Here is a 16281-nt window from a genome sequence, read left to right as displayed (position 1 = left end):
TTGACATCCTTCAGCTATGATACCAGGCTATTGGTTGAGATTAGTTTAATGGCACACCAAAGAGAACAGCAGCACAGGACGATCACGCAGTTCAATGTCACGTAACAAGAAATGGAGACAACAAACTCGTGCTGCGGTAGAGTCTGCGAAGAATGAATGCAAAGGTGCCGCGGGTTCTGCCTGTTTCTTCTTGTATTTTGACTTCTTTTTCCGCTGACTTGTTCTTTGGTGTTCTGTCTAGCTCTCCGAGTTGAGAAGCAAAAGCTCTCGGAGAGTATTGATGAAATGAAGGCCCTTGTCCGTTCTAGTCATAATAGAGCTGAGGAGGTAAATACTCATGCTGAGGAAGAACTCGCCCTTGCTAGGCTGATTAGGCGTGGAGCTGACAGAGATCTTGTGCAGGCCCAAAAAACCATTGAAGGCTTGTCCGGGAAGCTGGCGACGGCTACCGAGAATTGGAATGCCTTGTGGAAATCTTTTCGTTCGGTGGCCGATGTCCTTCGGACTCCGGCAGATGACGGGCAATCTTGGGCGCAGTTCATTCCCCGGATTCCAGCAAGAAACAATTTGTCGAAGCAGAATTTCCTCTTTCACCAAAAATAGCTGAACGAAACAAAGGCTTTCAATAGTAACCAGAATAAAATAACTCTATCTCCCAAACCAGCAGTAGTAACACCAATAAAGGCGTAGCAGTAATTCTTTTCCACAGTGGTGAGAGGAAACAATACGAGCAGTAGTGATATCAATGATTGATATAGGGATCGGCTTACAATTAGATGCAATCTAAACTCTAGGATAATTCTTCCACCCGCGGCTTTGATGAACCATGATTAGAAGATGAGGAATTCTGAGAATTTCAAGTGACGCACCCAAACAGTTGCAGCTTGATCACGCACTCCACGCAGATCCAGAAGGAACTGGAAGATAATCATCAAAATGAAGAACCTGATCGAAACACCATCTACTGTTTTTCGCGAGTGGCATCTCGATGGAGAACAGCACCACAAAAATTCAATCTCCACAGCTTACATTACATTGTTTGGTGCACGAATTAGCTCCTTTAAATATTAGCGTGGACATATTACCAGCACTGACAAGAACTTTCGTGCAATTTGTCATCTCACCAAAGAAAAATGATCCAAACTGCAGATGAGAATAATTAGCAGTCTCACAAGATGAAATAATTTGAGAAGCCATAGAAGTCTTGCAAGCTGAAATAATTTGCAAGCTGAAATAATTTGAGGAGCCATGGGTTTATCAGTGTACTCGCCTGGCGAGGCATGGCCCCAGGTCGAACCAGATCTCTGGCGAGCCGGGGCCTTTATTGGCCTCTTGAGTGCCCTGCGGGGGATATGACGCCGGGGGCTCGGCGCCACATCCTGATTACTTGGATTTCTTGTTTTACTTCTGCCACTGGGTAAGCATATATAACCTTTAGTTTAGTGCATCCAATCTTGTGACAAGGACAAACGCAATTATATAATAAAACAAGCTAGTTGCATGTGCTGTTAACTAAAAGGTGAGTGAGCTGTCTGCAGGGCCTGACCGATTTTCTTTTTCTTTGTGTCATGAGAGCGCAATGATATATACATCGTGTTGATGCAAGCTAACACTTGAGTTTTAGTCTCTGCAAGCTTAGTAATCCACCGTGTTAGTTGATCTCCACTAATAGACCCAACGGTTTATTGGGCCCTTGCCTCTGCGCCCTGATCGGGGGCGCCCAACCCTAATATGGTTGGTGGGCCCCTGTCGCACAGCACATATATATAGAGGAGTGGGGAACTGGGCTCGGTAACTGAAGTTATCCGCGGTAACTGAAGTTATCCGGAGCCGCCGCAATCCCACTCACAGAAACCTAGTCCGATCTAAAGGCTGTGCTGCCAGCGACGGGATGCCCCACCGCACCTGCCGTGACCTCTGCCTCGCCTCTACAGGCCACGGGATCACCACTGGACCTCGCCACCGAGCCGGAGCTGCCTCGACACCGGCGTCCACGAGGTTGCAGCGCAACCAGGGCGAAATAGATGAACCCTAAAGAGGTCTACTTCGATCTACGGTTACACAAAGGTACACTCCCACGATCCTTACACACCGTACCCAGAGGCCACAACACAATACAATGGCACTCAGCAGTGAGGACACTAGGGAGTTGCTCCAAGCTCACATCGAGCTGTGGAACCAGACCTATAGATTTATGAAGTCGGTGGCGCTCGCCGTTACTTTGGACCTCCACATCGCCGATGCCATCCACCGCCGTGGTGGCACCGCCACCCTCTCCTAGATACTCAGAGAGATTGGTGTCCGCCCATGTAAGCTTCCCGGCCTCCGTCGCCTAATGTGCGTTCTCGCCGTCTTAGGAACCTTCACCATCGTCCAGCCATCAGCGGAAACCACATCATCAGAGTCGGCCAGGCGTGAGCCTATCTATAAGCTGACAACAGCGTCCTGCCTCCTCGTCAGCAGCAACGATGGTGGCGAGAGCTCGGCTACGGCGAGCGTGTCTCCTATGCTGAACCACGTGCTTAGCCCCTTCCGTGACTCGCTGCTCAGCATGGGACTCACTGCGTGGTTCCGGCATGATGAAGATGAACAGGCGCCTGGCCCGTGCCCATTCACCCTGATGTACGGCACAACCTTGTGGGAGGTATGCAGGCGCGACGACACAATCAACGCGTTGTTCAACAACGCCATGGCTGCAGACAACCACTTCCTGATGTAGATTGTCTTGAGGGAGTTCGGCGAGGTCTTCCACGGGATAGACTCGCTGGTCGACATCGCTGGCGGGGTTGGGGGAGCCGCCATGGCAATTGCGGCGGCGTTTCCGAGTTTGAAGTGTACCATGTTGGACCTCCCTCACGTTGTCGCCAAGGCTCCTTCCAGTTCTATTGGCAACGTGCAGTTTGTTGGGGGTGACATGTTTGAGAGCATTCCACCAGCTAATGTTGTCTTCCTCAAGGTATGTCTATATGTTTCTTTTCTACTATCTTGTACGCCTACACTGCTAAAATTCAATTTGTGAGTTCAAATACTCATTCAAACGAACTGCCTATTGAATTGGTTTTGTGTTTTGGCCGGCCCTGATAACAGTTAATATAACATATAAGTTTAAGTATTGCTAGACTTAAGGTGACTAATCTTTAAAAACCTAGAGACGGTTGAGACTTGAAGGTGGAAGTTGGCAATAAGGACGGTTGGATTTTAGATAAAATGATTCATAGGATAGATGAAATGGAGCTTCTAAATTGTGTTGTTAGAACTAGTAGGCACACACTTAGCTTCTAAACATGTCTAAGGGGCATACTGTTCGAACTGAAAGTACAACAAATTGGAAGGACAAATGTTTAATTTGTTCATGTTAAACTGTCAAGACATAATGCTCAACAATTGGCTTATTATTGCCTTTTTCAGTGGATTTTGCATGACTGGAGAGATGACAAGTGTATCAAGATATTAAAGAATTGCAAGCAAGCTATCCCTTCGAGAGATGCAGGAGGAAAGATAATAATCATTGATATTGTGGTTGGGTCTGAGCCATCAGACACCAAGCTTCTGGAGACGCAAGTAATCTATGATCTCCATCTCATGAAAATTGATGGGGTTGAACGAGATGAGAAAGAGTGGAAGAAAATATTCATCGAGGCTGGATTTAAGGACTACAATATTATGCCGGTTTTGGGCCTACGATCCATCATTGAGCAAACAAGTACGTCTGCTAGTGAAATAAAAGCATATGGCATGTTGAGTGTTCTAGTGACTTCAATTTATGTTGTTGGGATTGGTGAAATTTCAGTTTGACCCTATTTGAATGTTACTGTTGTAAGGTCGAGATGGCGACTAGAGGGGGGTGAATAGTCGTTACTAAAATTAATCGTGTCGGCTTACCGAAATAAATGCGGAATTAAAACTATCGGTCTAGCCAAGACTACACCCCTCTATCTATATTTTCTAGCACCTTACAAATATCCTAATTAAGCAATTAAGATGTCGGGCTAGCTAGAGCTCACCTAATTAATTCTATGAGCAAGGTCACACAAACCTATGCCACTAGTACTTCAAGCGAGGAGGGAGCTCCTACACATGCTAGTAAGCAAAAGCACAAAGCTAACTAAGCTCACTAGCAATGCTCAATAACAAGGCAACCAATGCCAAATTAAAGAGCTCAAATACTTAGCTACACAAACTAAGCAATGTGACTAACAAGGTTACACAAACCAAATTAGCCACGCAAGGGAGCTACTTCTATGCTACACAAGCAAGAAGATAACTAGTGAGCTACACAAGCTAACTAATTACAAGAGCAACTACACAAGCACAATGTATATGAAAGTAATTATAAGCTTGTGTAATGAGGATGCAAACCAACGGGAAGGACAAGGTTAACACGGTGATTTTTCTCCCGAGGTTCACGTGCTTGCCAACACGCTAGTCCTTGTTGTGTCGACCGCTCACTTGATGGTTCGGCGGCTAATTGGCATCACCCGCCAAGCCCGCACGTCGGGCACTGCAAGAACCTACCCTGAAAGTGAGGGTAGCTCAATGACACGCTCAACTAGAGTTGCTCTTCGCGGCTCCCGCGGGGCGAGCACAATGCCCCTCACAAAGCTCTTCTCCGGAGCACCGCACAAGCTGCTTGCGGGCTTCGACGGAGACCACCACCAAGCCGTCTAGGAGGTGGCAACCTCCAAGAGTAACAAGCACCACCGGTTTGCAACTCGATCACCTAGTGCCACTCGATGCAACCTCACGATGCAATCGCACTAGAATCGCTCTCTCACACAATTGGATTATCACTATCAAGCATACGTGAGATGGAGGGCTCCTAAGCACTCACAAGTATGGACACAAAGTCCCCCGAGGTGCTCAGCACCAGCCATGGCCGAGGCCACCTTCTATTTATAGCCCCACAGGCTAAACTAGCCGTTACCCCTTCACTGGGCAAAACTTAGGACGACCGGACGCTCCGGTCATATCGACCGGACGCAGGACCTCAGCGTCCGGTCAATAGATGCTTGCCACGTGTCGCCTCGCCTCAGTCACTTGATCTCAATGGTCAAGTGATGACCGGACGCAGCAACCCCAGCATCCGGTCGTTTCCAGTAAGGTACCAGTCATGACCGGATGCGTCCGGTCGATCACGATCGGACGCAGCGTTAGCGTCCGGTCCTTCTCCAATTTTTCTGTGTCACCTACGTCACCGTATATCAGCCTGATCGGACACACCCTGTCAGCGTCCCATCACTTCTAGTGCCAGCATCCGGTCGAAGATCGACGCCTGCACGCTCACTGCCGCCACTGACCGGACATAGGACCCCAGCGTCCGGTCACCACATGACCAGCGTCCGGTCCACTCTGTGAGACCCTATCTTTTCTATATAGGGCGCGGATGGCACCGTCGGACTGCCCGCACTCTATGGGCGGACACTCCGCCGGTGGAGTTTTGAACCCTTCTCACCTCCGTTCCATCACCGAGTTGATCCACATCAACTCCAACTTCATCTCCTTTGGAAATGTGCCAACACCACCAAGTGTACACCGCTATGTGTATGTGTGTTAGCATTTTCACAATCATTTTTCAAAGGATTAGCTACTCAACTTGCCACGCCACTCAATCCTAGCGACGATGCAAAGTTAGATCACTCAAGTGGCACTAGATGACCGATTTGTAAACAAGTTTGCCCCTCTTGATAGTACAGCCATCTATCCTAAACCCAGTCATCAACTTCTCTACACACCTATGACCGGTGAAATGAAATGCCCTATGTTATACCTTTGCCTTGCACATCCCATTTCATCTCCTCCAATGTTGATGCAACACATGCACCAACATGATCAACAAAGATATGATCCACTTCATATCATCACGTGATCATATTGGTTCATCGATCTTGACTTCACTTGCTTTTCACAGTTGCCTTTGTTCATTGGCGCCAAGTCTTGCTTAAGCTTCACCGCCACACGGTCCATCGCTACAAAGCCTTCGACTTGCCCTTCACGCTTGCAACTGGTCCATCAAGCCAAGTCATGTCTTGATCTTCTCCACCTTGATCACATGACTCAATGTCATGTCTCAATTGCAATGAGCTCCTTCATCCTCACATGTGTGAGCTTTGCAACATCTACAAGCCATTTTCACCTTCATGGCATATGTTGCTCACATACATGTACATGTGGACTAATCACCTATGTATCTCACATAAACACAATTAGTCCACCTAGGTTGTCACTCAATTATCAAAACCACACAAGGACCTTTCAACTGTTTAAATTCAATCAATTTCCTTTTTATATTTTAACCTGATAGTGAGCACATATCACATCCTGGCACCCTGGTAAAGAGCATGACCAATTGTTCAGGTTATATATCATGAATTCGTTGCTTTGGAATCTCTTTATTTGTTTTGAGGGTTATGTGATGGGTTCCGTCCCATTTTTCACAGGAGTTTGATTCAGCCACGTAGGATTGAGAGAGATTACCATGACAAGTATTGTCACAATGGTATACTTTATTTTAATATATTTTAAAAATATATTATAAAACTATTAGTAACCTAACTTTATTTCAAAAACTTGGCCAATGTTGAAAATAGCTATTGTTTGTGATTAGAAAACTATTTGCACCTTTTTTAAAAAAATCAAACTAAAAATTATAACACAATTATACTTGTTTATTAGACTACCCCAGACCATCACATCACTGTCGGTTCAAAACCCTCCATCACTGCCGGTATGCCACTACCGATAACCGAAAACCGATAGTAATGTCAAGGCAACACTGTCGATTTTAGGCACCAACCGACAGTGTCTAATTGTGCCAACACTGCCGGTTTGTGGCACTAGCTGACAGTGATTGTCAAGACAACACTGTCGGTTGGCGCTCGAGCCAGCAGTGTTGAGCAAGTCAACACTGTCGGTTAGTGGCTCAAGCTGGCTGTGTTGGTCGAGCCATCATTGTTGGCTTGTAGCTCTAGCCGGCTGTGTTGGTGATGGCAACACTGTCGACTGGAAGCTCGAGCCGGTAGTGATAGCTCGACCAACACTGCTGGCTTGACATACAAACCAACAATGATGTCTTGAACAACACTGCCAGCTAGTAGATCCAGCTGACAGTGCATTCTTTACCATCACTGCTAGTTTTGTGCTAACCGGCAGTGATCTCTTTTTCACATTTTATTGTTTTACAATTTATTTTATATACTTTTTTGTGGAATCAGGTTTTGCTTTATATTCTCTACATAGACGACAGGTCCATCAACATTAACCATTACTAATGTTACGGTTATAGTTCAAATGTACTTATCAAGATCTCGATCTCTCAAAATAAAAAGAAATTACAATAGTCTAGCGAGCCATCAAATCAATGCTAATTAAGCAATAAAATCAAAGGAGTGGATGCTTTTTACTAACCTTAAAGCAAAAAGATCAAGCCATTCTTCAAAATCCAAGAGCTAGTTTCATGGTGAAGAGCAGCCACAATAATGGAGGGAGGGGCCCAAACGCGTGCCTCTGTGCTCGGGATGGAAGAGAGGACGGGTGGCAACTTTTTGTACTGCCATTTTATTACCGTCGGTTCTTGGCTATAACCAACAGTGATAGCACCAAATCGCTGATGGTTCTTGGCTGGAACCGGTAGTGATATATGACCATCCACACACTGCCGGTTTCAGCCACAAACTAGTAGTGATGTAGACCTTCACTGCCAGTTTTGGCCCATCCCCAATCATTTTCTGATTTTGAAGCCCAGAACTGACATTGAAGGGTCATCACTTGCCGGTTGGCCTAAATCCGGTAGTGATGCCCGATTCTGTAGTAGTGTTAATCCGACTTGCCAGTGGAGTTTAACGTTTTCCTCCAGCATATCAATTCACAATCATTCTCGGGAAGATATTTACTATTTGATGGTAGGATCACGTGCAAGCTTCTTCCTATGGAGGACTATCCTACGTATAATGTGCCAAACTTTGAAGCTAAGTCAAAGATTGATTCTCACTACTATGATAAACTTAACCGCGGCGAGCAAAAGAGATTTCCTGAGGCAGGGCAACTTATCCGCATCGGTCGAAACATCACGGTAAATCAATGATTTACTGAGGTGGTTCAAATGCCCACCTCAGTTAATAAAAAAAGAAAAAATAATAAAACCCATGGACAAGCCTAGTAAGCCCATCCATAGGCCCGCTAAGCCCATCCATGGGCTGCCGCCGCAGCTGCACGCCGGTGATAGCATCCTCGCTGGATCGGACCACCAGGATCTGGCCTCTGGTCACCGAGAAACGGCCGCCCACCGTAGAGAAATGGCCTCCGGCCACCGGATCAGCGAGCAAGGGAGGGGAGGGGAGGAGCGCCACCAAATCTTGCCTCCCGCCACTACATCAGCCTTGAGCCACGAGCAAGGGCGCGACTGTGGCCCTCACCATCCACGTCGCCACGAGCTCCGGCCACCGCGCCGCCGTGAGCTCCAACCACCGCGCCACCACTAGGAGAGGCGGGGAGGAGCGCCGCCAGGAGGGGAGTGGTGGGGCGCCGCCGGGCTAGGAGAGGGAGAGGGAGGGAGGGGGAGTGTGCGGCCGCCGCCACCCCTTCTGTCAGGCTGGGAGAGGGAGAGCGAGATGTAGGGAGCGGGATGGGTCGCGCGTACGTGAGGAGATGCAGCCGCCACCGCCCCTTGTGTCGGGAGGGTGAGGAGAGTGCAGCGGCTGGCTCCGTTTGAGTGTTGCTGGGTGAGAAGTGAGTGAACCCTAACTCTGTTATTTATATAAGCCCGATAGAATGGGTGGTTATGGGCTTTGGCTAGGCCTCCGCCACATTAATGGAGGCCGCCTCTAAAAATGGAGGCATTTTTGGAGGTGGGCCTCTTATAGGCCCTGCCTTTGTTAATAGATTTTAGGAGGCCATTATTTTTTAAGCGCCTAGATAAATCAATTTTGCGAGGCAGTTGACTATGATCCGCCTCGGTTAATAAAAAATGACCGCTTCGGTTAATCCCAGGCATTAACCGAGGCAGTTGAAATGCCTGCCCGCCTCTGAGCCCCTTTACCAAACGCCTTGGTTAAGTTTTATTGTAGTAGTGTCTATCAAAAAAGTAAAAGGTTTATAAAAAAACAGGGGTAAGTACGAAATTGATTAACAAACTGAGATTATGAGAGTTAATGCTTGAATCCCATGCGACATCCATATCTAGGCCCAAGAAGAGCTCGATCACTTTGAAATCTACAAAAAAACAGCCCCACTCTACAAAGTTTTTCGTAAACACCACAGCTCCATGAAATCTAGATCGACAAAAAAACATAGATTTAGGGCTTGTTTGACAGTGCTCCACCACTCAAAACAGTGAATCTGGATCCGGGATTCACCTAGATCCATCGTGGATCTGATATTCGCCAAAAGCATTTGGTACAAAAACACCTCCCTCTCTGTCTCACTGCCACTACGGCCCCATGCGTCAGAGCTCTCCATCTCTTTCTTCTCCGTACCATGCAACACAGTGGGGCAGAGGAGACGGAGCTCGCGACCGGCAGAACCGCATGGCCGGTGTCCTTGAAGGTGGCCAGGCGCGGCCACAGCAGCCCTGGCCCCGCCCTGCGGGCGCGGTACCGACCGGCGAGTGTGGCATCGGCTAGCGGCCTAGGCCTTCTCCACCGTGGCCCCAATTGGTGGGCGCGGCCACAGGGCATCGGTAGCCGGTGTGGGTGGGACAACTGGCCGGTGGGGTGCGACATCACCGGCATGGATGCTCGGTGGGTTCTTCACGACGGAGATCGGGAGGAAGAAGCAACGAAAAGAGAAAGAATCAAACCATTTTTCTATGTAACGAGTGGTATGGTGGGTAATTTTCTCCACTCCACCAAACTTGGATTTGGTGGAGCACCCCTTAAGCTGCTCCACCAGTTTGGTGAATCTGGAGGCAGATCCACCATTTTGGCGGAGCAGATCCACAATATAGCTACTGGATCCTAAAGCGTTTGGCTACAAAAGTTGTATCCAGATCTAGTTTTAGAGAATTTGGAGCTGGTGGAGCTCTACCAAATTGCCCCTTAGTAGCTAGATTCCTAGATTTCATGGAGCTCCTCAAGAGGTGTTCTAAAAACACTTGCAATGTTTTTTATCTCCTCGTGGGATTGGTGGAAATTACCTACCACTGCTATACGTACAGGGTCAATTCTTTTTCTCCATCTGCCTCCTCCCTTTCCCTGCCATTGTACCCGAAGTGATGCGATAGGGTCAAAAATTAGTAGTGAATAACCGGATATTCAACTAGCTTGCACCAAATAAATGGATATCTAGCTTGCACATTGTTAATCAACAACAAGAATATCTAATCATATTGATGCATAATGCTGTGAATTGCCTTGCTTAGCTTACAAATGATCACTCAGATGAAAAATACCAGAAGAAAAAAAAGGATAATTGTAAGTGCATGCTACACAGGCACAATATTGAAATTGATTCCATTGGCACTACTAAAATAAGTTGATATATTGAAATTAGATAAGAACTAGATACCTTCAGGTCGCATATACACCATAATTTTCATGTTGCAGACTTGCAATTACATCCTTTACTTCTGTCATCCGTTACATGTGCTCTCAATATATTGCCCTGCAATGTACTAACAAACAAAACCACCATACTAGGCATCAAGAATCAGAAGAACAAAACCAAAATTAACAAGCAAGTAAGAATGCTCCCCATGATGCTGAAGATGGAGGATGCTCCTAGCAGGAGCGCTCCTGGCCGACTTGGTGCACCGAGTTTGCTGTATCCATGAGGAGCAGGACCCCGTGGCTCTGCATCTTGAGCACCATGTCAGCGGCCTCCAGAAGTCGCCCTAGCTGCACCATGCGGAGGTTCCTCTCGCGACGAAGGTGGCAACAGCATCTCGACATCTTGCACAGGAAGAGCTCGCCGTCGACAATAAAAGTTGGGGACGAGTGGCTTTTGGGGGAGTTGGAGGAGCTTTAGGGGAAGCGTCGAGAGCACCGACAATTTGGATCTGCATGGATGAAAGAAAGACGGAGGTTAGGGACAGCCTGTGGAGGGGCAGCCCCGGTGCTGAACTCTGGTGATTTTTCAGGTCTCATCAGAACTCAAATTGGCATGAGACACTACTACAGGAATCTTAACCGTGGTGGACATTTTGGCTTAACCGAGACGGGCAAGCCAACCGCATCGGTGCAAAGGTCACGGTTAATCGTGGCCTTAAGGGCATTATAATCCAACCGCCTCGGTTAATACATATTAACCGAGGCGGTTGTCGTAACGCGCCCGCCTCTCTTAAGATTTTAAACTAGGCGGTTGGGTAAAGACGTCCGCCTCTGTTAAGACTTTAACGGAGGCGGTTTTTATTAACTGCCCGCCTCGGTTAATGATTTTCAGATTTAAAAAATGCTTTTTCAAATTATAATTTAAATTTGAATTTAAAATTTCAGTCATGAAAACAAAGATAAAGCAGAAAATATATGACAAACATATATTACATTCATTCTCGTTCCACGAACGACATTAAGTTATTATATTAGTGAAGTTTTCATCATTGTTTCATCACAAACACAGATCTTTCATACATCGGCAACTAAGGTCATTCATACATATCATTTTTTAGCAGAAAAGAGGTCAGGCAGAATATAATCCGAGATTCATAACTTGGTGTTCCAGTTTCTGATCCTATCGAACTTCGGATCCAGCGCTAACTTGCTTTTCCCAGTTGAAGAGCGTATTCCCTTCATGCGTGCTCTCTGTGAGAAACTTACATATGTCTGCTACTGTTTGTCTGAATTCTTGTTCGACCTTCTCTCTTTGCCAATATCCTTGTGCTTTCTTGAGCTGCCGCCAGCTGCTGCTAAATCTACTGCACGTCCTTAGGTACTCGCAAACATAGAATCCACATAAAACTAAGCCATAGAGTTGTTTAGCGCACTGCATGGTGTACAATACACAATCATTAGGACATATATAATAAACAATCAGTAGTAGTAGTAGAACTAGTAGTAGTGAGTAGATTAGAGTCGAGTAGTAGTACTAGTAGAAGTAGTAGTAGGAGTACTATAGTAGTAGGTGTAGTATTAGGAGAAGAGCATAGTAGTAGAGTAGTAGTAGTAGTATTGATACTTACTGGAAAATCACGTCTGTGTTTCAGTTTCATGCCATACTTGATCTTCTTCTTCTCAGATCTCTGATCATAGCAGTTGGGATCTTGCATGTACTTCTTATAAGCGCTATACGAAAAACCACTAGTGTCAACGACATTTTCAACAAGATTGTTAACTATAAATGAATAAGTTACGTCACTTGCTATCTCAAATAGCTTTCAAATTGCTTGTAGCCTGCTTTGTTTGTATCCCACAAAGAGTCAAATATACAAGCCCTTCCGTCTTGAGGATAGATTATAAATGCAATCCAGTGGCCCATGATGCCATGGCTGCACCATTCACACAATATAGATTAGAAATGTTCTAATATGAGATGTCATGATCTCAGTATTTCTTTTGGACTTACCTGAACTGGTGAGCGGCCATGACGCACCCATTTTCTTGGACCTTCTTCATGGCCTCATAGATGTACATTCCCACCTGATACTTATATTCGATTACTAGATCTTCCCTGTATTTCTTTCTCTCCTCTAGGTTCAAGTTCACCAACTTTTCATGAGTGTCTGGTATATCATAACCCGCGATGGTTCTCTCTGTAATAAGAATTGGAGAGAGAGAGATAATATCCTTGCCCAATTCCTTGCTTACATAGGCCCGCATCCTGCAAGGAAAAGTCATCATGGCATTATTAGTTTGTTCCTAAAGTACCTACAGCGATGCAGCAGTGTCAAAGCCATAAGTAACTTACAGGGCAAATAAGGTGACTTGGGCGACATCGAGGTCGTTTCGCCGTAATAGTCTATGCATGTCATGGAAATCTACAATGACTTGACCATCCATGGGTGTGTGGAAGTACTCCACCGGAATGTTGATGATGAAGTTTTCCAGGCCCACTTTCACTGCTTCCATGTACCATAGATGGAACCTCCTTTCCACCCACTTCTCTTCAAGGAGGTCGCCCATGGTCAACATGAACTTGCCATGCACATAGTTTTTGGGGCAATCATCCGACTAGGGCCAAAAACATCAGCGGTGTTTTCATCCTACAACACCGGTGCTTGAGATGTTAGCAAGTGGAAAAAGCAGATAGCATCTCAAAATGAATTATCGATTGACTATGGTTGCTAATAACATACCTTTCAAACGTAGTTGAGTATGGGTGCCCATTGGCTATTTGATAGGCCACCCAACTCAACTTGGTGTGGTTCGGGCGTATGGCCTCCTCTTCATCTTCAGGCTTCCTCGGTGGGGGAGGACATTGGTTTAAGCCCTGCTTTGAACCAATTGTAGGCAGTGGTGTCACATCGCCCGATGCTACCCCTATGCCTCCCTGTGGATTGCTGTTGCTGGGTGGCAGACTGCCTAGAGGACTGCTACCTGGGCCGCCAGTATTGTCGTTGTCATCACCGCCTCTACCGTCATCGTCATCATCACCCGAGTCACCTAGGGGAGACGACGACTAGTGTGAGGGCTGTGACACCAGCGTCAACATGTCCAAGACAATGTCGCTCTTGTTCCATAGCACGCGCACGCTGATAGTAGTGCTGATGAACCTATACCCCTCTTTTGTGGGAATGTCAATTTCATCCTCGTCACAATCTTTGTTGGTCCACGTCAGGTCAACCTGGGCATAGTCGGGAAGGATCAGCTTGCCGTCATACATGGTACCGCTTTTGAGCGGTAGTGCCACTTTAGTGGCCACGTCCTTCTTCCTCTATGCCCTACTGAGGGGCACCTAGAGCATGCAGCTTGTTGGTTCAATGATGTCATCGGTCGGGTAACTAGAAAGTTGTCCGATCCACAACACCATCTGCCCTTGTACGGTGGCTTGACCCTGTGGCAGCAGCATGCCAGCCTGGCAAAACATCTGTGTCCTCAGCTCCACCATGTTGGGGTTGGTGCTTGTGAAAGCCTCTTGTATCTTCCCCATGATCATGTCCTTGACTACCTCATCATGGCCTTTCTGGTTGAGCCCTTCCTTGTACCTCTGCCTCATGTGGTAAGAGGTGGCATCGGATTGCCAGCGCCTTGGTTAGTACGTCCCTCTCTCTATGAGATTCAAAGGACCCGCTCTTCTCGATCGCAGAGACCTCCAAGATCCTCTTCTCCACCTCCTCGACCTCCAGCTGGTTGTACTTGGTCCTACCCTCCTTTAGCTTTTTCGGCTTGCGGGCATAGAGGTAGTTACATGACCTCTCATCGACGCCCTATAATGGATTCGGTTGCCCGACCTTAGTTGCCTCCCTTTCTTCCTGCCGCCACTTCCCCATCTTTGCGGCGTACCCTGTCATGCCTAGGTGGTGGTGGAGCTCGTTCCTCTTTGCGAGCTCAGAGAACTTCTCACCCTTGACCTTTGCTTCTTCGGTCGATTGTTTCATGACAAACTCATCCCATTCGTGACGCTTGATGAAGTTGTAGTCTTCGAATGGTGTCCTTCCTTTCTTCATGTACTCCCTATTGAGCATGGACCTGAAGTTGTGAAGCGCTTTGCCTACAATAAATAGCGCATGCCCCATGCACTTGTCTTCATTATAGCCCTCCGCTGGATACATAAACCGCCTCTTCACCTCTCCCCACACATTTCCCTTGATGTCCTTTGGGATTTTCCTCCAATCATCATATGTTATAGGCACCTTCTCCCTGACTATATAGGACCACTGGTTGCTGAAGGTGTCGATGATGGTAGTTGGCTCCAAGGGCTCTCCTTTCGGCCCTATTGTGTGTATCGCACGTACTGATTTCTTCTTGCTAATCTGATGCCTCCTGTGTTGGCCCCTCTTCAAGTCTAACTTCTTGCTACCCATTGTTGTGGTCAAAGAAGTGCTAGATGAGGGACTGGGTGCTTCCTCCTCCACCCCTTCTTTAGCATCAACGTACTCCAAACGAAGAGGCACCATCGGTATCTGTTGAGGACAAGAACTCGCATTAGTTATATACTTGCGCGCGGCCCATGAATGTTGTGTCAATTAATGTGCACTGCTTCATCTACATACCTTATGCCTCGTTGCTTGGGTATCATCTTCCAGAGGCTGTCGTGGCTCCACACGAGAACCTCATGCCTTGCCCTTCGGATCAAAGTCTAGATCATCTTCTTCCTCACCATGACGTCTCTTCACCGGCCTTAGTGTTAGTTCCTCGCTCTCATACAAGGTGCTCCCATCTAATGACGAGCCTTCATCATCACTCGCATCATGAGTAGCCTCGCGCCAATTTTCAAGAGCCTCGGTCAACATTGATAGCTATGACAAAGAGGGTTATAGGAACATTTCATAATTATATAAACACAATGCTATATTCATCTCAAAATATATATATGAAGGAATCATTAATTATATATATTCATTTGAAAACAAGATTAAATCCTTTTTTCATATACATTGGGTGTAGGGATACAAAAAGTGAAGAAAAGTACACAATTGTATAAGAAAAGTACAAAATTATACAAGAAAAGTTGGCTCATATTCGCCCCATTGTCATCACATCGCTTCTAAACTGGTTGCTTGTATACAAGCCATCCTAGTTTAGGAGCTTATTATCAGTAGAGGGCATTTGATCATCATAGCCACTGTCTCAGCATAAAAGGGTTCACATCATTGCAAATGCTACTGCCTCAGCACATTTGTCAAAGTTTAAATAGTTCATCATTACATATGTCACAGAGAAGCTCAAATTCAATCAAAGCATAGTACAGGAATCTTAACTGAGGTGGGCAAAAAATGGTTAAGCGAGGCTGGCAACCCCATTAGTAGAGTAGTAGTAGTAGAGAGTAGTAGGAGGAGGAGGAGGAGTAGTTGTAGATAGTAGCAGTAGGGAGTAGTAGTAGGAGTAGAGAGTAGTAGTAGGAGTATAGAGAAGCCATGTGCTCAAATTCAAATTCAAAATTGGAGATAAGGGCAATCGTCCACGAAGGGCTAAGTCCTTCGGCCTTTTCAAATCGACCCCGAAGGCAATACTACACAAATTCAGTAAGCAGTGGGCAAGCAAGCACAACAGTAGTAGTAGAGAAGAAGAGAAGTGTAGCAGCCAGCACCAGTGTAGGAGTAGAATAAGTAGTAGGAGTATAGGAGCAGCAGCAGTAGTATATAGGAGTAGGAATAGTAAAATAGAGTAGTAGCAGCAAGTAACTAGTAGAGTATGTGCTCAATTCAAAAAATTTGAGAAGGCATGTGCTCAATTCAAAATAGTATAGAGGAGA

At 46.4% G+C, this 16281-nt stretch overlaps 1 pseudogene; it reads left to right on the top strand.

The window, feature by feature from the left end:
- Positions 1 to 1599: 1599 nt before the first annotated feature.
- LOC136548617 (5-pentadecatrienyl resorcinol O-methyltransferase-like) lies at positions 1600 to 3795 on the top strand (annotated as a pseudogene).
- The last annotated feature ends 12486 nt before the right edge of the window (positions 3796 to 16281 follow it).

The sequence above is a fragment of the Miscanthus floridulus genome, chromosome 4 (genome assembly GCF_019320115.1).
Source record: "Miscanthus floridulus cultivar M001 chromosome 4, ASM1932011v1, whole genome shotgun sequence".
Lineage (NCBI taxonomy): Eukaryota > Viridiplantae > Streptophyta > Magnoliopsida > Poales > Poaceae > Miscanthus > Miscanthus floridulus.
This window is presented reverse-complemented; position numbering and strand designations above follow the sequence as displayed.